A 25,405-nucleotide genomic window follows, 5' to 3' on the forward strand; every position below is an offset into this window, starting at 1 on the left:
GCCTTCCAGCCCAACCCAGTAATGGGAAACATCCATAAACTCATTTACACACACTCATTCACTACAGAGAGATCAGTTTATTCATTTCACTTGAGCACATTTTTTTGGACTGTGGGGGAAACCCACATGAACATGGGGAGAACATGCAAACTCCTCACAGAAATGCCAACTGGCCCAGCTGGGACTCATACCAGCGGCCTTTTTGCTGTGAGGCGACAGTGCTAACCACTGAGCCACTGTGCCGTCCAAAAAGGATGATTTAAAATAAATCTGTTGTAAGTGGCTAATTAGTTATAAATTAAAATTGTTATGAATTTATGAAATCCAACTGGACATGCATGACCACAGAGTCTCCTCTGTTCACAGAAAGAAAAAAAAAATGTTTATGCAAAGGGTGATATTTATCTCTGCCTGTGTTTTCTTTAAATACATCTTTAAAAAATACAAACTTTAAATACATCTCTGTCAGCCCTGTGTGTCAAGTGTAATATTTTTTTAGCCTTTATTTCATCTACAAGCAACTCAGGAGTAAAACTACGTTAATAAGTAAAACTTTTATTAAAAAGAAGAAAAAAAAGTTTGCTGCATGTTTAAATTACTTTTTTCTTTTTTTTTTAATGAGCTGAAACAACACAATTCTTGAGATTCTTTTGGGACAACTTCCTTGTTTTATGTTCAATCCACTATACAGTTAACTTAATTGATTTGTGTTGGGACATATATAATGAACCCTGCGTTTTGTAAAGTGTATAAACAAGAAGAAAACAATCAGTAGGTTTCTGAATATCTATTTGTATTTACTAATGATGATAAATATATATATATATATATATATATATATATATATATATATATATATATATATATATATATATATATATATATATATAATTGAAACAAATGTAATACATTTAGAGTGACAATATAGTTAGTGACAAAATAGGAGATAAACCCCCATTATGGCAACAACATAGAGCGGCTGTCCAATTTTTAAAGGCATACGAAGAAGCAGATCCCCAACCCACTCATTCTTTCTCTCTCTAATTATGCTTTTAAGTGCTAAATGAGCCCAGAGAGACCTTCCACCCCAGCAGGCTTACAAGTATCCACCTTCTGTGCTTTATAAATCAATCAGCGTGTCATACAGCGTGATGAGATGGCCTTTCGCTACCATCCTGAAGATGAGCTTGAATAGATCTCCCTCTTACAGGCTCCCTATAGTTCACTTACCACAATGACCTTGTGAAAATGAAACAAGCAATCAGCCGATTTTAATTTGAGGAAGGGCCTGATGAACCCCGTCGGAGGAGATGCTCAGGGTCAATAGTCTAACTAACACGCAAAGGATAAGGTTTTGTTCTCTGATGGTTGTTTTTAGAATTTGTTATGATAATAATGGCTCATCGTGCCTGTGACACTTGGTTTAGGGAGATGGTGGATGGTGACAGGGGCCTGTTTGGCAGCTAGTTCAGGCTGGTTTTTGACCTCAAGAAGATCAACAGGTAATTTAATGTGGCAGGAGTCAGGCTTGCTCTTTAAATGCAAATAAAAAGAAAGTAAAGCTGTAAAATAAAAATGGCCTGTTGGTCCAGAGAGATTAATGCTGGCGTATAGATCACACACCTTTATTTATCTTCTACATGTATTATTATTATTATTATTATTATTATTATTATTATTAGTATTATTAATTTGTTATTAGCTTATTATGTTATTACAATAATAATAACAATAGTTACAGCAATAAAAATTGGTTAATGTTATTATTATGTTCAATTATTATTCATATTCGTATTATTATTATTATTATTATTATTATTATTATTATTATTATTATTATTATTATTATTATTATGCTATTATTGTGTTATTATTATTATTATTATTATTATTATCATCATCATCATCATCATCATCATTATTATTATTAATAAAAAAATAATAATAATTTGTTATTATGTTATTATATTCTTTTTCTTCTTCTTCTTTAATTCTAATTTATTAGTTATAATAATAATACTAATACTACTCCTCCTCCTCCTCTTACTACTACTACTACTACTACTACTACTACTACTACTACTACTACTACTACTACTACTAATAATAATAATAATAATAATACCAATTTGTTATTGCTATTATCACTTTTAATATTATTATTATTATTATTATTATTAAAAATAATAATAACAATAATAATTTATTAGGTTATAATAATAATATTAATAATTTTAATAATAATATTAATAATAATAATAATGTATATATGTTAATTGTAAAATATAGTTTAAATTTTAAATAGCAATTTTATTTATTCATTCATTCATTTTCTTTTTGACTTTGTCCCTTTATTAATCTAGGGTTGCCACAGCGGAATAAACCACCTACTTATCCAGAATATGTTTTACGCAGCTGATGCCCTTCCAGCTGCAACCCATCACTGGGAAACATCCACACACACGCTCAAACCAGCCACCTTCTTGCTGTGAGGCGAGCCACCCACTGCGCCACCACATCGCCCATAGCGCTTTTTGTTTGCGTTTATCGTCAGCGTTTTACGAGACATTTTTCCGTAATCAATCCCAAGTGATTTTCACTGGCGTCAAGCAGAAGAGTATGCAAAATCCCTCCTTGATATTAGATGGCGGTAAACATCTTAAAGCTTCTGACACTCTCTTATAACACAGAAAAAGAGGAGGAGAGGAAGTTCACATGCTTGTTGTTAAAGTTACTGGTGACTCGAACAAGCATGGATTGTTCAAGCAGCAGCTCCAGCTCTAGCTATGAAGAAATGATTATTGTTTACAAGAGCAATAAGCAGCTAAACATTCAGATTGTCTCTGGGCATCTTCTTCAATGTGCGATTGCATTGACAGTTTTGCTCTTGAGCGCCTCCAAGTGCTGTTTACTATAACTTCAGCAGCTCCGCGCACGTAAACAATAGTGCCGTTCCGATCGGTGGTGAAGGTTTTGACAAGGTGCGTGAAAACATGAGCAAAAAATGTCTTGGTCTGCACAGGCCTTAAAGCTAAATTTTCTTCATCACTACTCCTATCTTCAGTTTCTTGTTCATAGTGATATTAAGCTTCAGAAACATTTCACATTCTTAGCATTTTTGAATTTAGTTCTGCTGCTTATTATCAATTGTGATATGTTTCAGTGATATTTAAGTAGTAGAAAGTTCAAAACTGCAGCTTTTATTTGAAATTATGTTCTCGTGCAATTTTATAAGTAAACATGTCTATTTCATCAAAGCCTATATGGCAAAGAAAAAAATTATATTGTTTAAAAAAAAATTCTGTTGCAAAGAGTTTCATAATTGAGTTCATGTTCACCTGAAAAAATGTCTGTAGCTCAGATACTGTATATAGATAACTCAAAAGACATGACCTGGTTTTGCTAGGGATTTTCTTTATCAGCCTCTAAATAATTACAGACAATTAATTTCCATCCACTCAATGTTAAAACAATTTGCCATTGCAAAATTCATTACTGAGTGTGTGTGAAGATAATGTTATCTGCACTAAAGCACTGAGAGACTATGCTAACATGTGGCGTATCGATTAGCAGACCCGGACCAGCTCAAACCGCCATGCTTGCTTTGGGTGTAATGAAATCCAACACAGCTTTGTACAAATAATTTACACGCATTATCCAGATTTGAAGTTTGATGCATGTTCTCACAATGTTGCTAATGAAAAAGGGATGTAGAAAGCATCTGTGAGGGAAAGAGAGTCTGTCCGTCTCTTCTGAAGAGCTGGAAGAACAAACAGCTGTGATCTCAAGCAGCAAGAACTCATCATCCCATAACACACACTCAAACACAACCATCTGCCACATACACACATGCATGCAGATGCACCCATACACACACACACACAAACACACACAAAAAAATGTGGAAAAATGGCGTGTGGTTGTCTTATTTAGGCATATTTACAATATATGCTTTTATTTTTATACTTAAATGGTTGCATAATGAACTAACAAATTAATTTTAATAAACAAAAACATTTGAATGCTTAGGGTTGACAATTAAAAAAATGATAATTTTCAGTTTTAATTCAAGGCATTTGTTTATTTTAATGGCACAATGGTCATTACTGTAGTCTTCAGTCACAAGATCCTTTAAAAATCATTCATCATGCTGATTTTATTCTCCAGAAACATGTTTTATTTGATTATTATTAATAATCATGAAAATACTTTCAAAGTGTAAAAAAAAATTATTTATTTGTTTTTTTTGCTGTTGTTTTTTATAATATAATGTTTAATAATAATGATAAAATATTAATAATATTTTAATACATCTTAATTAACAAAATGTTTGAATTTCTAAAAAAAATTATTAAGTATAAAAAATACAAAATACTGTAATTACTGTTAGAAGGTTTGTGTCTTAAGTGTAATAATGTAAAATAAATTTAATGTATTTCTGTAATGAGTCCGAGAACAGAGATGAGGATCCAAATGCAGTTTACTAAAAATGGTCAGGCAGACAAAGGTGAAAACAGCGACAGATAGGCATGGCTGATGTGAAACTGATGTTTCGACACAATGTCGAGATCCTAAAGGGCAAGTGTTTCAAAACACTGCACTGAAGCATAATTCGAAACACCCAGGTCACGTGACTAAAGTATTTCGAAACACCAGGTCACGTGACTAAAGCGATTCAAAACATTGATCATTTCAGAACCATTTCAAGACCTACCGAATCTTTGTTTAACTGACAAGGTTGAAAAAAAAAACTCATGTTGCCTAGTGGGTCGTGTATGTGCACAGAGTAACTGCGCAGTTAATCCTGTTCGAGTTCGAATCCCGACTTGTAGAAATATTCTGAAATAATTGCTTGATGTTTTTTTAATATTGTTGATTTTTTATGACTAAAACAAGACATATTTATTCACAAAGTGTTGATAGGGATGTCAGAGCAATGTTTAAAACAAAACACTTTACAAGAATAGAGCATTTAAGAACTTACATACATAGTTTATCACCCTGGATTCGAACCCATTATTTTGGCTTGCTAGTCTGGAACTCTTACCGCTTCACTAAATCACTTAAAACTTCAACTATACAACGTGGGGTTTAATACTTCAATTTGCGTAACTCTTTCTTTGCTGAAGCTGTTTCATAGCTATAGATAAACATTACCACTAGGTGGCACTGTAGAGACGTTTCAAAGCTTCGACACATTTGCTTAGACTGTTTCAATGTTCCACCACTAGGGAAAGACAAGAGCATGCAGATAATTCAAAACATGGTCAGTAAAGCAGGCGAATGGCTGGGACAGGTGGCAAAACATTGTAAACAGTAAAACAAAGCAAAGGTCAAAAAACACAGCAAAGGCAAGATAAGGAAAAACTTTGCAATGTTCGCTTGCAGTTGACAAGACTTAGCAACTGTGTGTGTGTGTGTGTGTGTGTGTGTGTTTGCGTTCTGTCTTTATAGTCCATTTAATTAGTCTTAAACAGCTTTAGCTGTGTGTTTTCCATCAAGGGGAATTTGGGCCAGCTGTGTGAGTGAAGTGCATGATGGGATCTGTAGCTTATTAAAGTGGCAGATCTGTTGTTCTCCAGCGATCTGCAAATGTTAGATTGCTGGTGATTGTGACAATTTCATTCAAGTAATATATTCCTGTGATTGCAAAGCTGCTCAGTAAACTTTTATTATTATTTTTATTATTAGGACTATTATGAGGGAACAGAAATAAAAGCACAAGTATGCTTAAAAGAATGAAAGCGTGTCATATCAAGCACAAAAATATATACTGTTGTTTTCTGCAGTAAATCAAACAGAATCTAGGCCACACACACTCAATGAGAAGTTTCCATCCAGTGAAAAGGAAGAGCGTTTTTAATTAGAATAAGAAACGGACACCGATATACTACAGTGGATGAGAGGTTGATATGAAGTTAGATCATAACATCTAGTAAAACCGACTTATGGGAAATACTGGCACTTCTAGTCAAAGGCATTTCACAGACTTGTTCAATAAAGAAGCAAACTGTATCCACATCATAGGCTTTATTTGGTGAGTTATTAAAAGCAAGGGCAGTAGTGCAGTGGGACTTGTTTTCTGTTGGATCCACACACTTGCTCTGAAGGGGGACTTTATTGATCTGTTCGTAATAGTTTGCTCTTCAAGGTCAATAGGGCTGTCTAACAGTAGCTTTGAATTACAGTGAGTCTGAATATCTGATTGTCATGAGAGAGAATGTGCACTGTTCGGTAGTACTGTTTTTGTTCTGGTTTTAGTTTAATTAGTTGATTCAATGAAGCTTCTGTTCTGTAAATAAGCTCTTGAATGCAAATAGTTCATGATAGTTATGATAATGCAACACATTTCATTTGCATGCACCACAGCATTCTTGGAGAATTCATGCAAAGTGATTTCATTTTGTCACATTGTTTTAGTGGGTGACATAAAGGTCAGTCATTGTGTCTTTGTGCAGTTACTTGAAAAGATTTTTTGTTCCATTTAGGTCACGATTCAAAACCAGGGACTCCATCTTTACACAGAGTTTTTTAGTTAATAAAACAATTGACAATATTCATTATCCAAATTTTACTTAAAAAAATTACGAGTTGATCCCCACACATTTTGATTTTGATTCACAACCACTGTTGCATTTAGGTCCATTTCAGTTACTGTGTAATGGTCATTTTGCACATATTAAAGACGTTCTGTCTCTCTTTACGCTATGAAATATACAAGGAAGAACTTCAGACTATTCAGTTTACACTAATGACTTCAGAAAAACTGATTAAAAAATGATGTTGCTCATTAATTATATTATATTATATTATATTATATTATATTATATTATATTATATTATATTATATTATATTATATTATCTGCACCGGAATTGTAATTTAAGTGATATTTGTGGTTTAAATTAAATACTGGGCGCAGTGGGTAATGCTGTTGCCTCACAGCAAGAAGGTCACTGGTTCGAGCCCTGGCTGAGTCAGTTGGCATTACTGGTTAGAGCTTGCATGTTCTCCCTGTGTTCGTGTGGCTTTCCTCCAGGTGCTCCGGTTTCCCCCACAGTCCAAAGACATGCACTATAGTTGAATTGAATAAGCTAAATTGGCTGTTGAGTATGGGCATTTCCCAGTGCTGGGTTGTAAAACACATGCTGTATAAGTTGGTGGTTCATTCCGTTATGGCGACCCCTGATGAGTAAAGGGACTAAGCTGAAAATAAAATGAATGAATGAATTAATTAAGTACTAACAAATGGGGAGTGAGCTGATATATGTGTATGTATATAAAAATATATAGTAGTCAACATTTGTAGCAGATTAAAACAGTATTTCAAACTTTTTCCTGAGTCAATAATGGGACAACTTTTGTGAAAGGTGATGATCCACTAGCCTGCACGGTGGCGTAGTGGCTAGCACAATTGCCTCACAGCAAGAAGGTCGCTGGTTCGAGCCTCGGTTGGGTCAGTTGGCATTTCTGTGTGGAGTTTGCATGTTCTCCCCATGTTGACGTGGGTTTTCCCCACAAGTAAAAAGACATGTGGTATAGGTGAATTGGGTAAGCTAAATTGTCTGTATGTGTGTGATTAAGTGTATATGGATGTTTCCCATGTTTCCCAGTGATGGGTTGCAGCTGGAAGGGCATTCGCTATGTAAAACATATGCTGGATTAGTTGGAAGTTCATTCCGCTGTGGCGACCCCAGATTAATAAAGGGACTAAGCCGAAATGAAAACGAATGAATGAATGATGATCCACTTCAAATGTTGACCACTGTATATTTTTATTAAATGAAATGTAAAATAAAGTTTTCAACATAAAAATGTATGTGCACACATTTATATAAACTCTTTACATCAATTATTTAACTTATTATTTGTTTATTATTACCCTCATATATTATTTGTTTTGTAATGTATCTATGTATGCAGCTATTTGTTCACATGTTCTTGTTTATAAAATAAATTCTTGCATGTAATAACTTTACAAATGAAACTTTTTCTGATACCAAATTAACAAAAAAAAAAAAACAAAAAAAAAAACACCGGCTAACTAATAATTAACTAGATTATTAGATGTTTTACAGTGTAATTGTTAAATTGTCAAAACATACATTTAAACTATTACTATAATTAACTTGCATTGTATATAACCAATAGCACTGACATGTGTGTCTAACACAGATCTGTCACCATTACATTCTGTATGGGGTAAAATTAAACTCACTTTAAGTTGACTTTTACTACAAATCATATTAAAAATGCCACCCTTTCTTCTTCTTCTTCTTCTTTTTTTTTTTTTTTTAGAAAAGCTGCAACAAATCCAGTTATCCGGAGCCACAAACAATCCGAAAAATTCAACTGGAACTGATTAGAGACATAAAGAGCAGGGAAAGTAAATTACTAATAAAAGGCATAAAACATGCCATTTTCTCTTGTCTCTCCTCAAGCCTAACCCCAGATTTTAGTAATCCCATCTGGGAAAGTCTTGGTCATCTTGATCATTAATTAACCCATACTCAACCCAGGCCTTTGTGTCTTCCCGAGAAGACAGATGCCTGGAGCATCGACTAATGAACCCTCTCCACCTTCCGGCCATGCATTTCACCCAACAGCCCTTCCTCTGTTCCTCTATTAGGTTAGGGCTAACTGACGCAATCTTCCTCAGCCAGGTGGACCATAGCGGGGAGTCGATAAGTTTGAGTGCGGGTGCTTACAGTCCCCTCCACATGGACAAAACTAACAGGAGTGGGTCTTCAAAGCCGATTGAGCGGGACAGATGTCCTCGAAACGGCGCATCCCTGATCGCTGGAGCAAATCACATCTCTCAGCCAGACTGTAGTCTAGTCTTGCATACTAATGGTGGAGATGAGACGTCTCTGTGTGTAATCATTTTTGGGAGACCCGTGTTGGGTGTCTCGCCGGCTGGTTCAAGGAGAAGATTAGAGTGAGGGCAGAGCAGAGAGGTTGTCTGGACACTGCTCTCTTGTCTTGCATGTCTGGGCTGTGGTTTATTCCCTCCCACTCTGTCTGTCTGAGAGAGCCAGGCATTGACTAAGACCAGCAGTCCAGAGTGAGACGTAACAGGAGTGGACAGTGACAGAGATGAACTTTTAGCAAACTAAGTAACAATCCAAAGCATAATAGACAAGTCATAGCAAATAAAATTAACATGTCTTGGTTTGTCTACACCTCTCACTGTAATAATTTTGTCTAGCTCGGCATTTTAAGCAGAACTAATTTGGGATGTGCTTATGCAGTCATTTTTTTGTAATGGATCTGTTTGTCTGTGTTTGTTCCGGATAGACTGTCAGTTTGAGCATAAGTGGAGACTATTTTTTTAAACAATAAGCATTGTTAGGACAGCATTATTCTTAAAGGGATAGTTCTCCCAAAACTTAAAATCCAGTCATTAGCCCCTTTTACAGATACAAACCTGTATGTGTGAACAGACCCACTTTGAAAACACTGGTGATTTCGTTCCCACAATTTTCTGGAAAGAGAAGTTGTAGAATTACCGGTAATTTGCTGCAATGCTGCGCTATGTGAATGCAGAAGAAAAATTGCCGGAAAGAGCATGTTCATGTCTAGAATGTGCTGACGTGAGATGTTCCAGACACATTTAGCTGCTAGATGTTAGTCAGATAACGTTTCTATACGTTAAAAAAATATCGCTAAAATGCTTATGATAAACCGCTGTTTGTTTACCTTTAAGCTCTGCTTCAGTTGCTTGATGCGTGTGTGTGGGAAGTGAAGGAGTGCTCAGATGACCGCTAGCACACACGCATACTATGTACATCTCGACATGCAAAAGTGTTCCTCCATATGTTTTCATCGAAGTTGTTCACAATACTTATTCATCTACAGAATTTGTAATGTAATCAAATGTGTAAACATTTAGCCATGGTTAGCACTTCTGCCTTTGGATGTCTCTAAGACGAATCAGTTGCATGAATGCTAAAAGCTTTAAAAAAAAAAGTGAAATCATCTACAAAAGGCCAACCCCTTCTATGTTTACAAATACAAGCGCAGATGTCTAAAGCTCATTTCTGGTAAATGATGTCAGAATTTACCGGTATTTTGGAATGGATGTGTGAATGGTCCTTTAATTTCCGGAACGTCCTAGCCCGTGTGAGCAGCAGATTTTTTAATTTACAGGTAAAGCCAAATTTGGTAATCTAGGTAATCCTCCGGATATTTATTGTTATCACTGTGTAAAGGGGGCTATTTATTGTTTAATACTCATTCACTTGACAGATCAGAATGTTTTTTGTTTTTTGTTTTCTGTTTAAAACAAACAAAAGTATCTTGAAAAATGCTGAAAACCTGTAACCATCCACTTCCGTAGTGTTTGTTTTTTCCCAATATGGAAGTCAAAGGTTACAGGTTTACAAACCAAATTTAAATTTTTGAGTGAACTATTCCTTTAATAAGTCAATGAATATTTTATTAGAGCTAATCTGAAAACACTAATTTGTTTAGAAATTCAACAGGTGGGTGATTTTGTTGATCAGATAATGTATTATTCATCAAAAGATTTGTTACTATAATTTATTTAGTGATAAAACAAGGTGCTGGCAAGTACAGCAACACTGTATGCTAAAGCTGAAGACCGGTTACTCACAGAAGCTAAGCAGGGCTGAGCCTGGTCAGTACTTGGATGGGAAACGACATGGGAAAACTAGGTTGCTGTTGAAAGTGGTGTTAGTGAGGCCAGCAGGGGGCACTCGGTCTGTGGTCTTTGTGAGTCCTAATGCCCCACTAAAGTGAAGAGAACACCATACTGTCTGGATAAGATCTTAAACAAAGGGTCCTGGCTCTCTGTGGTCATTAAAAATCCCATGGGTAGGGGTATCCAAGTGGATTCTTCACACCGGTGGTGGTGTGGAGAGACCCCCCTCAAAATTGTGAAGTGCTTTGTTTGTATGGCCATATACATTAAATATAATATACAATATAGATATATAGATATATATAAATTGGGTAAACAAAATTGACAGTACTGTATGAGAGTGTGAATGGTTGTTTCCCAGTACTGGGTTGTGGCTGGAAGGGAATTCGCTACATAAAACATATGCTGGAATAATTGGCAGTTTATTCCGCTGTGGCGACCAATGATATAAGGGACTATGAATAAATGAATAAATGAAAACAAGTTACTGTAATGACATTTTGTCACCTTAGAATTATAAGCTTTTATCTGACATTTTTATCTGACATTTTTATCTGACATTTTTTTTGAGTTATTGAAATATTCTTATTAAATGACAAGTTATTTACATTAAAGTAAGTTTTTTTTAAGATATTTACAGTTTTAGACTTTTAAATAAAAAAAAGAATGTTACACAAATACTGTTTGCTATGGAATGCAAAAAACTTTGAAGCTCAATATCTCAGTAGCATTCAAAATGCAGATCAAACCTTATAATTCCAAGGTGTTGATTTTGAGTTTGTCATTAAACAATGCACTTAATAAGTATGTTAAAAATGTTTCTGATTTTATGACTTTTTAGATAGAGATCAATTATTTAATCGTTTTATTTATATCCCAGTAGTTAGTTAATTAATTAAACAAATTTGTGTGTTTCCATTTAAATGTGAAGTAAATCTATTTAAAGTTTACACACAAAAATATAAACAAATAAGTATTATCAATTCAGTCTATTTGCATCGCCATAATTCGGTGCGTAATAAATGATTGATTGTGAGTCAGTGAGCAATCCACTCAAAAACACACTGAGTCATTCAGCAACAAAATCTGTATTTATGTGAAGGAATCATCCCAATAACAGCTAGTTTAAAACACAGTGATTCAGAAGCAAAAAAGTGACTGACCAAAAACAAAACTGTTACAGTATATAAATGTTAAAACTAATTTACTCAAATAGTTTTATTCAAATGTACTAATCTGATTCATTCAGCAGCAAAATACGTGTCTACAATTAATTCACTGAGTCATTCTTCAAAAGTTGTTCAAGAACACCAATTACAGTAGTTTCAGGAGCAAGATTCATTCAGCTGATTCAATCAAAATAATTATTAATTAAGAAACTTTTGAGTTTATGAGTGAGTCATTAAATTATTCACCCAATTATTCATACAGATGATTATATTTAGTATAAATCTATAAATATAAATCATTTTAGTTTAGTTTAGTTTTTTTTTAGTTTACATTTTAAAATTATTTTATTAAATTCATATTTTCCACAACCCTCTGAAAGCAGATCATTAGTGGGGGAAAGTGTTTACTACTGTTCTCCAGATCGTGTTTTGATTCTGCTGATTAGCAGTTTGGCTGATCTTATTATCCCTGCAGTATCCAGTGCAGCGCTGCATGCTCTGCTAGTGGCCATTGCAGAATGTCAGAGAGACAGAGAGCTAGAGGAGGAATCAGACATAGCAAGCGCTGGGCACTAATTACCTCTAGCCTGCCGCCACTCAAGTGCCAACATCTGCTGCAATCAGGCCAGTTCTGCTCTCAGCCGAGGAGCTGTTGAAGAGAAAGCCTCTCAAGAGTCAACAAGCAGTCAAACGGCACCAGCTCTACACTTATCTCTCTCTCTCTCTCTCTCTCTCCCTTTACTTTAAAGACTGCACTGCAAGGACAGCTAGTTTAAAGGCAAGAGGAGTTGTAAAAAGTGTCTATGTGAGCTGCATGCATTTATAAGGATGCGTGTGTGTGTGTGTCTGTGTGTGTGTCTGTGTGTGTGTGTGTGTGTGTGTGTGTGTGTGTGTGTGTGTGTGTGTGTGTGTGTGTGTGTGTGTGTGTGTGTGTGTGTGTGTGTGTGAGAAAAGGGAAAATTGTGTGCATATGAGCCTTTCAGTGAGTTGTAATCGCCTGAAGCCTTGTAGATACAGCTCATGTTACATTTGCATATGCATTTAGCAGCCTATTTATACTTGTTAGTGGCTTGTGTTAATGGCGAGTAAATTCTGTATAGCAGCCATATGCTCTATTTACTTGCCTAATAAATGTTTCTGATATTTTTTCAAATTGAGATGGCATTTGTAAGCACTATTTTTTATGAGTACCTTATATTTCTTAAAGGAACTATTTTACAAAAAATATATAATTGTTTATTCATGTTAAGACACACACAGTCTTATTCCTAAAGATTTGAGTATGTTTGTTAAAGGTGCCCTATAATGAAAATCTGGGTATACCAAGGCATAGTGGAATAATAAGAGATTAGCATATAAAAATGTCATATTGTGAGCCTCAGAAACCACTGTTTCCTTGTTCTCACGTAAATTCAACAAATGTAAAACTCAGGTGGAAAATGGGCCAATCAGAAAAAAAAAAAAAAAAAGACTTATGGGCCATGCCCCCTGCATTTGCATGTATGCCTACTTTAGGTCATTCATCCAGACTTGACGAGCAGCTGCATCATCCAGAGTTCACAGACTCGTACAGTATGCAGCTCTGAGATCATTAATATACACATCTCAGGCTGCGTTTAGCTAAATATTTTCTAGTGAGAAAACAATGATAGTTTCCCTACCTTAGTTATTTTTAGCCTAAATTTGAGCAAACTCAATAAATTTTTATAGTCTTTAATTTAACTTACAATGTATGACACTTTTATTTTGAAAAATTTTCACTAAGCGTTACTGGGCAAAAAAGCACAAAACTTGTTCAAGAACGTTTCAGAAGGCAAAATGCAAGATTTACAGATTATAGATTCTTTCACCTCAATTCGGAAAAGTCATAAGCTATGTTTAGTTACATCTTTTGTTAATTTATGATTTTTTTTTATTTGATGTGTGTGTTTCAACAATCACATGTACATCTCTATGAATCTCTTTTGTCTATTATTTAACAGATCTGGGGCCTCATGTACGAAGACTTGCGTGGAAATCTTACTAAAACATTGCGTACGCACAAAGCTGTAAATGTGCGTACGCAGAAAAAAATTCAGATGTATGAAACACTGCGTACGCCGAATCTCACGCATATTCTTTTGTACATCTGAATGAACGTGAAACTGAGCGCAACATGCACGAGCACAAAACCCCTCCCTGCCTCCTCCCCCGTATGAATATGCTAATGACTATGCTAATGGCAAAACCCAACGAAAAAGCAACGTCAAAGGCAAGCAAAAAGAGAAACTTTGAACAGAATGTGAATTGGAGGTGCTGCCTTCGGAGGTAGACCGGAGAAAAGCGGTGTTATTTGCAAGTTTGTTCTCCGGAATTAACAACAAAAGAAAAAAATAGAGTGGGAGAGTTTAGCTGATGCGGTCAACACAGTTGGGTCTGAACATCGCACTGTGTGCATTAAAAAGAAGAAATAGTGTGGTTTATATCTGTAAAATGTTGCAGGATGCTTAACAGTCTCAGTGGCGCTACTCGCAAGACGCTTGTGATCATGAATTGATACGTTCGAGCATGGACTCGGCTCGAATCCAGCGTCTGATGAGTTCTTACTTGTTTTTTCCCCGCTACATATCAGATTTTGCCAACTATTTATCACGAGAAAGACAAGTAGGAATCATCAATAAGTTTATATCAATAAGCATCATATTTTATTTGCACATTTATTGAATGGAAATGTTTCTGATTCACGCATGCAAATTCATCTTCAGATAGTGTCTTTATAGCAATGTGCGTGCAGTAGATTGCTCAGATTACATTGGGAAAACAGGCGACTGCTGCAAATTGTACTTTAATGTTTAGCTGGTCAAATGTATGGTATGGAAACCTTATATACCTGCTAATCCCGTCTCATACAGCTGCCATTGCAAGGCTCAGACACTTTGTTGAGAGGAATTTAACACAACTGCCTCTAGGAGTCGCCAATGGAAATAAAACAGACACGCACAAAAAATGTGCGTACGCCTGCCAGAAAGCTGCCGTGAAGGTGCGCACATTCCCACGTTCAGTTCATTGTTAGTAAATCCAAACGTGAGCGATTCTGAGCGTGAAACCTGGCGTACACAAAGTTTTTGTGCGTACGCAGCGTTGATACATGAGGCCCCTGTTGAGCAAAATAGGTTAACTTTACTATGTGCTTTGTGTGTTGTGTTGTCTTTAAGAGCTGCATGTCAGAGCTGAGCTCATTAATATTCACAATAAAATCCATATATGGTCAATCATGGACCTTCTGTTACAGTCTAGTGTCTTGTGTTAAGTCACATCACTTTCCGAGGTGGGAGTAAGTCACACATGTGCAAGTCACAAGCAAGTCTCAAGTCATAAGCTTCAAGTCTCAAGCAAGTCAAGTCAATTTTTGTCAGACCCAAGTCAAGTCAAGTTAAGTCAAGTCACTGCTTATTTCAAGTCTCATCAAGTCGTAGGTTGGTCTAGCAAGTCACTTTCAAGTCAATCTAAGTTTATATATATATATATATATATATATATATATATATATATATATATATATATATATATATATATATACACATACACACACACACACACGCGCGCACACAGTATATATATATATATATATATATATATATATATATATATATATATATATATATATATATATATATATATATATATATATATATATATATACAGTATATAAACTGTCATTTGAAATGACACTTTCATCACTAGTGAATCAGATGGCTTTCTGCTCAGGGGAATGAGTGTGCTTAAATCAAAGCCATTACAATATTATACTATTAATTAAATGAGACCGTAAATCACAAAACCAATCTTATAGTGCACAGGTGAATATTTTTGGGAAAAAAATATTGAATCAAAATGATTATTTTTTCTTTTATTACAAAAAACATTATTATATTAAAAGTAAAGATTATCTTCCTCAAAGACATTTTGTACATTTCAATAACTCCAATAAAAAATGTTTTGATTTGTAATATGAATTGCTAAGAATGAACTCTAAAGGCAATTTTGAACCTTTAGATTTTTAGATAACACTTATAGCCTAATGGTGTAGGTATATTTTGCAGACAGTTTAAATGAGTAAGGAGCGAGGATTTTCCACTACATCGATCGTGGATCTTTGGTTAAATTAGGCGGATACAAAACAGTGTAGAAGAATGATAATAACTGTAAAAAAAAACGTGTAAGCCCGCCCAAATGTGGGAAGCACTGAGTCAGTCTAAATATTATAAACTTTGATTAGCCGTCTTGTTTGTAATCTTTAAACCCATAAAATAGGCGTTTATCTTTGGCGGAGTGCCTTTTAATTTTCATCACCCTATCTGATGGCCGAATAGCAAATGAATTGTTCAAATGAGTCGTTCAAATGAATCATTTAAAGCGGTTCTTCTGAACCAAATGATTCAGGTCACATCCAGTTAATACTGCGCATGCGTGACTTAGAACTTTCGGTTTTGTTTTGCTTTTAAATGCATACTATATAACAAACGGTTGTGTATTTAACAAAAAACATTTTTTTTCGAGTCATTTAACTCAAGTCCAAGTCAAGTCTCAAGTCATGACAGCCAAGTCCAAGTCAAGTCGAGGCTTTTTTTGGATATTTCGCAAGTAAGTCTCAAGTTCTAAATTTTGTGACTTAAGTCTGACTCGAGTCAAGTCATATAACTCGAGTCCCCCATCTCTGCTTTCCCATGTGCTGTGCTCCATGTGCTTTATGTTTGCATCATGTGATTCCTTTGTTCTGTTTTCCCAAAGTTTGTTAATGTAATGTTCTTTGTATTCAGTTCATAATGCTTTGTGTATTTACTGTATACTGCTGTGTTTTGTTCAGTCCTTTGTCCGGTATTGAATTGTCCACATCTCCTTGTAATTCCAGCATGTTGATGTTCCAGTGCCTGTAGTAATAGTTGTTAATAGATATGTGTTATTTTGATAATTCCAGAGTTTCATGCATTTATAGCGTGAGCAATTGTGACATCTTCTGATTATAGGGGTATTTTATGTAATAAATGAGTAATTTAACTTGCCGAAGCCATAAATCCATTATGTAGATATCAGAGAACAATTTCACTTTTTAAACCAATGCAGTATATGGCACCTTTAAGTGCTTGACGTGGGATGAAATGCTGCAATTAACATTTTGTCAGATTTTTTAGCAAATGTGTTTTTGTGTTTTGTTTTCTATTCAGAATTGCAAGAGAATCATGATCACTTTAAACAAAAACGTTGTGATTCTTAAATGTATCCAAAACTATGCAGCTCTACCTTTGTTTCTTTATAACTGGAACAAAACAGAAGGTATATTCAAGAAAATTGGGAAACCAAACATATTGATTTCCATTGTATTTAAAACGTGCTTCCTTTATTTATCGCATAAATAAACCAACTCAGCACTTTGGGAAATCACTTTGGTAAATCGAACTTTGCTTTGGAGTTAACAATCTTTCACAGTAGTCTTGGCCTACATTGTTTTATAATACCTCCGCTTTTTACTTCAGTTAGTATCTTGACTTCCAAGTATCCACATTTACTTCTAAGGATTCAGGGACTTTCTGGAAGTTTTGAGTTGATTTGAGACAATTCTGAGATAGAAGATGATTTGCTGTTATTTCTCTCAGGCTAAGCTCTGGCGTAGAGATGTCCCGGTATCCAGACGCCTGTGGAGATGTCCTCTGCTGTCATCCCTACATGCCTCACTTCCAAACATTAACTTTATAATCTTTGAAATGTTGCATGCTGATGCAACATAACTTTTGTAGTTTTGTGGTTGTTTGTCCAGTTTTGGGTTTCTGTAATACGAATCTGTGCCTGAAGGTTGTGCCCATGACTTTTGTTCTTTGTTGTTGCTCTTTTTTTATTCTTAAACTTAGATTTGGAGGCCATTGATGCAGACTGGCCTAAAATGAGATGGTTAAAACAGGCCTGCTCTACCAGCCCAGGGTATACTGAAATAAAAGCTTAGCCTTTGGATGAAACTGACCTACAAAACATTTATAGGCAGTGGTTGTTTTGTTGTACCCAATGTGTTGATGGCATGGTGCATGGAATATTTAATAATTTAGAAATACATAACAATACCTGATAAACGTGGAGGGCATTTCATACTCCCAAAGGGCAATATTGTTTATTTTTATGTACTTTCATTTTACATCTGTATCGGGAATTTACAGTGGACACAAACTGAGCTGCTGCCATGTATTCGTAGATATCTTAAACATGAACCATACCTAATATTAAGAGTTTCAAACTAAAACTTACATCACTTTCTCTTCAGTTCCCTCTGTTGTTCAATCTGTTTGATGCGTTAACTTTTTATAATACTGGTGTTTTGTGATACAAACAAAATTATACCCCAATTGTGAAGTTGTTTAGCAATTAAGCACATTGGGAAGTTTTTAAGGGACTATTTTTAAATTAATATTAATACAATCTAAAAAATTTTATTCAAACATGATAATTGATGATCATTGAAAGGGATATATGATCTGTTTCTCTAATGTCTTTCTGCAGATGAAACACTGATTAGCAATTACTGTACATAAGATGTGAGATATTCATCCAAGTTTATTTGATGCTATAACTAATCGTAATGCTCAGATTAGCCAAAGTAAAGACATAAAATTAGTTTAAAATTAAATAATGCATATAATTAGCCTTGTATTTGTGGTAAACATGCATTAAAAAAATAAAATAAATTAATTAAAAAATTCCTAAACGTGTATATTGCATAAGGTTTATTATAAAAGGGTTTGTTTAACTTTGCTAACTTTTTGTTAAACAAGTGCCAGTGCATACATGCACATCACATAGACATAGGAATAAACTAGGAACCCAATAATTGTAACGAAACAATATTTACTACCTTATTTTGTATCCACAAACACAAGCACTTTACATATCTTCTCCCCATTAAAACAGCACTATAAACTGCAAATTGTTCCATCAGGTTACTGCAATATTGACAATATCGTTTTTTTTTTAGACTGACAAGACTGTTTAATTAAAAAATGCAGTCAGTAAAAAAAAAAAAAAAAAAAAAAAAAAAAAAAAATATATATATATATATATATATATATATATATATATATATATATATATATATATATATATATATATATATATATCTGCATTAAAAACACAGTGACTTTCAAAACCAAAGTTCTGAGCGGTCCTTTTTGTCTTTTTTAATGCACTTAAACAACAATATAATATTAAACATTACATTTACATGACACATTGATGTATTGCAGTTGTTCTTATTAAATTGATGCACCATTTTTATCATTTTAAATTCTCAGAATTCTAGTCAATTTAGTTAATTTGTGATTACCAAGAATGCCAGTCACAGAATCTGGAAGTTAATTGTGAAAGTAAATAGAGTGCATGACTTTCATGTGTACATGTGAACTTGTTTAACACAGTGCACTTTCCTGCTTCAACAGTATAATGACATTCTGTTATTTCCAGCAAATTAAATTTGATCTGTAATTTCCTCTAAATTAAATGCGGACATGCTTTGTGGAAAAGCTGATGGTAGGTCATAAACTCGATTGGGCGTCTTTCTCAGCTTCAGCATCCCTCCACAAGTCTGAAGGTTTTATCCCGGCTGATGATGCCATAATGTCCGTCCATATTACCATCTCATCTGAAGGGCATAAGCCTGCACTATCCACAATCCCATCCTGTCCAGCTCTCTGTTTGTATGCTTTATTATCCAGAAGCAAAGCTCCATAGGGATTGTGGTGGATTCTGCCTCACGGCCCTTGCTGGAGATTGGTATCGATCAGGGATTGATTGGGTGAACTCCTCGTTAAGGGGATGTCGAGATGAAGCTGTAAATCTGCTGAATCATATTTCAGAGGCTGACTCGCATTGATGCGGCCCACCGGAGGGTTCTTTAATTGGTGGAGGCCTTCAACTTCTTTCCTGCCTTGTATTGTTTGGATAGGAAGGATTAGCGGCCCAGGGAAATTTGAGGGCAACGACAAACTTTGATTAAGATATCTGAAACCGCACTGGAGATATTACAGTTAAGCAAGCTTTTTTCCCTTCGTAACAAATTGCTTCTCACCATACTGAAGTTGAACTAAATATGACCCTTGAGGCAAAGTGCAAAGACTATTTGCCTTCACCTTTCGAGATAATATATCCGACTTTTGCAATTTATAAATGAAAGTCAAAGGATACTCCATTATAAGCAGGCTGGATTTTGAGTTTTTGTGTGAATCTTTTCTTTGAGAGAAATGTAGTAATGCATGGTTGATGAAGGGTATTAGGGGCACTTTTGCTGTCACAAGAAGCGAATATGTCTGCTTGTGTCTGTCCTCTGTTAGCCGTGACTTTCTCAACCTTCAATTCAGGAGGAAATGCTTTACAAACTCTAACAGAATAAAGACATGCTGTCAGTGGACTGTGACTGCTCTAAAAGTGAGGTCATGCTGGTCTTTGTTCCTTATCCACTTTTGGTCATATACAAGCAAGCATAGAAGATGACAATCAAATACACTCTAGTTCGGTCTATTTTAACCTTATGTATATGGAAAAGAAGGACGACTAGCTGAGGTTGTAAACATCACTGCACGACCTTGTTACTGGAAAACCTGGCAATATAGTGAAGGTGCAATTTACAGGACTGAACAAGTCATGGCAATATAAAAGGTCATGCAAAAGTTATGGGGAAAATAGAATCTTAAAAAGGTCATGGAAATTATTATATAGTGAAAATAATTTTTTTTTCAGTTATAAATGCTTACTTTACTTGTGTTTAAAATTATTATTGTTGAGTGCCTTCTATTTAATACGCTTCTTGATAATCATTTTCCAGTTGTCAAGTTTTGAAAGTAATATTACAGAAAACGTTTGGCTAGAAAGTGTGACAGCTCTTGAAAACCCCCAAAGCTCAGAGCTGCATGGTTGTCTGATGTTAGGGAGCATTTGGATACTTTTTATTTGGTCAGGAAAGGAAATCACCTAAATATACTCTTAGCAGTTTGGTAGACCATTAAAAAAGCCTAAGGCCAGAAAGCCAGCTCATGCTAAGTACGTAGTGAATGCTTTTCAGTACTACATGACTGTCTCCGCTTTAGTTGAGCAGTCATGTTACACATCATAGATTGTGTAGAATATAAAGAAAGCCTGACACCTCTGCCTGGTCTGAAACCGATGTTTGCCACCCAAACATTTGTGAAGTGATAAAATAAATCATGAAAGAACACACATGAATCAGGAGTTCTCACATGAGACTAGATCTAACCCTGTCAGAAGTGGCTGTTTGCACTGAAAAGGGGGGAAGGCTGCAAAGAGTAAAAATCTTTCGTACTTTCCCATTAGCTTGGTTTCTACCAAAGTGAAGCAAATCTTTTAAAATCTTTAAAAAATTCAAATACATGACAATCAAGTGATGGAAACTCTGAATAAATATTTGGTCAGTTTTTTTTTTCCAGTAATGGGAGATGAAAACACAATTGCTGAATGAAATTACATTGCATGAACTTTACACCCACTATTGTTTTTCATTTGTAACTAGGTTTGTAATACTACTATGAGCTGCTCTAAAAAAGAAATGAAAAGGCACTTTATTCACATTTGTGAATAAACAAACTCTGGACCACCCCTTTAACTTAAAAAAAATAATTTGCAGGTTTAAATCGAGTTAAAGGGGTGGTCCAGAGTTTGTTTATTCACAAATGAAAAACAATAGTGGGTGTAAAGTTCATGCAATGCAATTTCATTCAGCAATTGTGTTTTCATCTCCCATTACTGGAAAAAAAACTGACCAATTATTTATTCAGAGTTTCCATCACTCGATTGTCATGCAATACTTCAAAATGTAATTCAAAACAATGTGATGGAAATTCAGCTATTGACTGTAGTAATCACTGATGTAATCACTTACAACACAATTCAAGCAGTACAGTAATAATGCAATACAATAGATACTACATAGTTGTTAGCTTTTTGAGCAAATGCATGCAATATTTTTTTTTTTTTAATTGATGCATGATAGATACATCCAGAAAGCTTATATTAGCAGCATTTATAGTGATAATATAAGCTACATAATAAAGACTTATTTTACTGTTGTTGCATTTGTTCTGCAGTGTTGGTTTTTTTTTCTCAGCATTCTTAGTGATATGTAATTTTTTTTTCAATGCCACGCTTGATGTCACTGTTGGCCAACTTGCATCCCTTTAGGGATCCTAGTAAAAATAGCTTTTGGGGAAGCAGACCTGATATTTTGTTTCTATGATTGAGTTCATGTGAGCTGTCCTACCAGCTGCAAAAGCCTTATTGTCATTCAAATTAATGAACACCAGTTGACCTCCAATTCCAGGCATTTTTTGGCAAGTGCAAATATAAGCTAAATTGTATCTTGCATTAGGATTGATTGATTGATGGATGGATGGATGGATGGATGGATGGATGGATGGATGGATGGATGGATGGATGGATGGATGGATGGATGGATGGATGGATGGATGGATGGATTGATTGATTGATTGGTTGGTTGGTTGGTTGGTTGGTTGGTTCATTTGTTTGTTCATTCAACATGCAATCTAAACTTTGACATTATATTCTGTTCTTGACATTATATCACGAATAGTGACTATAGAATATAGAATGTCTAAGTGAGTGCACCCATAGCTGTTCTGACCTCTCTGTTGTATAATTGACCATCATGACCACATTGTGAGCAATCTAATCCACATGAAAACACTTGCTTGATGACTCGCTCATCATTTACACCAGAGTAAATCATCAGCCTCCCTCTTCTGCTAAATCCACACAGTCTTTAAATCCTCATCATGAATAAATTGCATTATGACAATGAAAAGGAATATATGAGATGAGAAATGCATGAAGCTGTATTTGCTTTCCAAGAGCACAGCGTCTGCTAATGTATATAGGATTAGCACCTAGCTTTAATGTCACACTAGTGTGTGTGTGTGGTCCCTTGAAATTGGAGATGATAGACTGAGCTCTACAGCTGTACTTAACAGCGTGATTGCGCTCTTTTGCTCTCTTTTTCACACCTACACACACACAGGGGAGCGTATGAGTCTCTAAAGACTAAAATGGTAGCAGTCTGTGCACAACACACTGCTGTAGAGAGAAGAGCCAGTGGCTCGGAGGTAAGATTTAGCACTTTGTGAAATGAGAGGCTGGTCTTTTGAGGAGTAATTGCACTCGGAGCTGTTTTGCCTCTGTGCTGCAGTTTAGAGGGAGGAGGTGATAAAGGAGGGAGGGCAAGTAATGGAAAGAGGGATAACACACACAGGCACACATACGCACACAGACTGACACACACACACCATGGTGCAAATCAGAGCTAATTTGAGAATTACTTTCAAATGCCAATGCTTTGAAATTTAATTCGCAGGTTTAAATCGAGTTAAAGGGGTGGTCCAGAGTTTGTTTAAGGCTTAGTTGTCTCTATAAGATGCAAAGCAATGTGTGCTCATGCTTCATCTTATTTTTTCATATATACTACTTTGATTATATACTGCTACTCAGCTATAATTCTTAGTTGCTCTGAAGTACCCACCCCAAAAGGCTCTGATTGGTCATCTAACATAATGTGCTGTGATTTACAGATCAGCTCCACGTTACTAGGAAAAGCACTACACCTCTACAAGTACGTGCTTCACCATTGTATAAATACTGTCGTTCAGAGTAGTTGTTAGCTGTATCAGTTTAAGCCTGGGTGAGACAGAAAATGAAGAGTGCATAGATGCACCTCATGCTTGCTCTCTAAATCAAAATTTGACAAGTGTCTTTCACATATATTTGGAATAAGCCTGTGTAAGTAATAAAAATGTTTACAACAGTTTGTTATTTGAGATTTAGAATGCAGGGAAAGCGGCTGCATAGAGAGACACTGCAGCACTGGTGAAGATTTTGGGTGTTTACAGTGATTTGATGGATGAATATGAATTTGTAGCTAAATTGTTAACGGTCCCAAACAGCAGTTCCCGTTGTTTACATCTTTGTTTATGCTTGCTACTGCATACATTTAACATTATACACTGTGCATGTAATAGATCAATTTAAACAAATAAAACTACTTACAGATCTTGGCTCACAATCCACAGCTTCTGCTATTATGGATAGAGCTGCTCCTTCTCTGAGGAGCCTTTAAACGAATCTAGCACTGAACTGGAAGAGATTCTGGAAGCTGTCCCTTTGTCAAATGCTAGCTATATCTTTTTTTCATAATTCTCTGGAACATAATTAAAATTGTATAATTGTAAGCACTTGTCTCTTTGTGTTGTGTCCTTTGGAAGCCCAAAATACAGAACAAGCTCTGTGGATAAAGCAGCGTTTGGATGGGATTTTATCTTTCTCTATTATAACATTACCCCTGGCCATGCCCCTTCAGGTGTATGCACATGGTGAATTGCTAATCTAACTCTGTAAAAGTTAATGTCTCCCTTTGCACTGAACTTTGAGCGTCTTCCATTCAGAGATGTTGTTTGTTCACACAGCTACATTACACATCAACTAAAGTTTAAAATATGATGTAGTGGACCACCCCTTTAACAAATGGAAGTGCAATTTAGTTTTCGAATTTGAGATTGAGATAGAATTTCATAAAGATCATGCAGTGAATTTAACAGATTTCTGCTTTTCTTTACATATTTTTAGGACAACATGTATCTCAAAGCTTTTATTTACTGGTATTTCATTTATTTGTTGGCTTGTTGATTTATTGTAATTTTTAATATGTTGTTTTTTTTTTTTTTGTAGTTATTTACAATGTAATGTAGTTGGTTAAATTATTATTCATTCATTCTTTCTCTTTTCGGCTTAGTCCCTTCATTACTCTGGGGTCGCCACAGCAGAATGAACCAGTAACTTATCCAGCATATGTTTTTCGCACTCGATGCCCTTCCAGCTGCAACCCATCACTGGGAAACATCCATACACACTCATTCACAAACACTACAGACAACATAGTGTACCCAATTCACTTACAGTACGTCTTTGGACTTGTGGGGGAAACCAGCACCCAGAGGAAACCCACGCCAACACGGGGAGAATATGCAAACTCCACACAGAAATGACAACTGACCCAGCTGAGGTTTCAACCAGTGACCTTCTTGCTATGAAGCCAATGTGCCTCCCACTGTGCCAATATGCAGCTCTTGTTAACATATTTATTTAAGCAAATTATATTATATTTGCATTTTTTAATGGCAAGCTGTTCATCAATTTCTTCAATTTTAGACACACACACACACACACACACACACACACACACACACACACACACAGCTTTGAAGAGGAGTGCATGAGAGGTAACAGAGAGCACTCTTGATGAGGGTTAATGTGAACTGAGGATGTGATGATGGCCACTAAATTGCCACACTCCTCTTCACAGCATGAGATGTCAACAGACAGTGAAATACTTGTGTATCTACACATTTCTCAGCAGCCTGTCCATCCTTGTCACTGACTATTACAAAAATAAGTGAAGGAGAGAGAACACCATTGCTCTTATTTCTTCATTACTTCTTCACCATATCGTTCTCTTTCATCCATCACTCTCTATCCCTGTC

The 25,405-nt window shown here is 35.4% G+C and overlaps 2 protein-coding genes across 5 annotated transcripts in view; one reads left to right on the forward strand and one right to left on the reverse strand.

Annotated features, from left to right (window-relative positions):
- atrnl1a (attractin-like 1a) overlaps positions 1 to 25,405 on the forward strand; it is a 473,626-nt gene that overhangs the window by 341,949 nt on the left and 106,272 nt on the right. The window lies entirely within an intron of this gene.
- gfra1a (gdnf family receptor alpha 1a) overlaps positions 14,489 to 25,405 on the reverse strand; it is a 293,308-nt gene continuing 282,391 nt past the window's right edge. For both annotated transcript variants that reach the window (XR_012388705.1, XR_012388704.1), the window contains one exon: positions 14,489 to 14,967. The gene's annotated coding sequence lies outside the window, so the exon portion shown is untranslated. The remainder of the gene's footprint in view (positions 14,968 to 25,405) is intronic.

Source organism: Danio rerio, chromosome 13 (genome assembly GCF_049306965.1).
Source record: "Danio rerio strain Tuebingen ecotype United States chromosome 13, GRCz12tu, whole genome shotgun sequence".
Taxonomy (NCBI): Eukaryota; Metazoa; Chordata; class Actinopteri; order Cypriniformes; family Danionidae; genus Danio; species Danio rerio.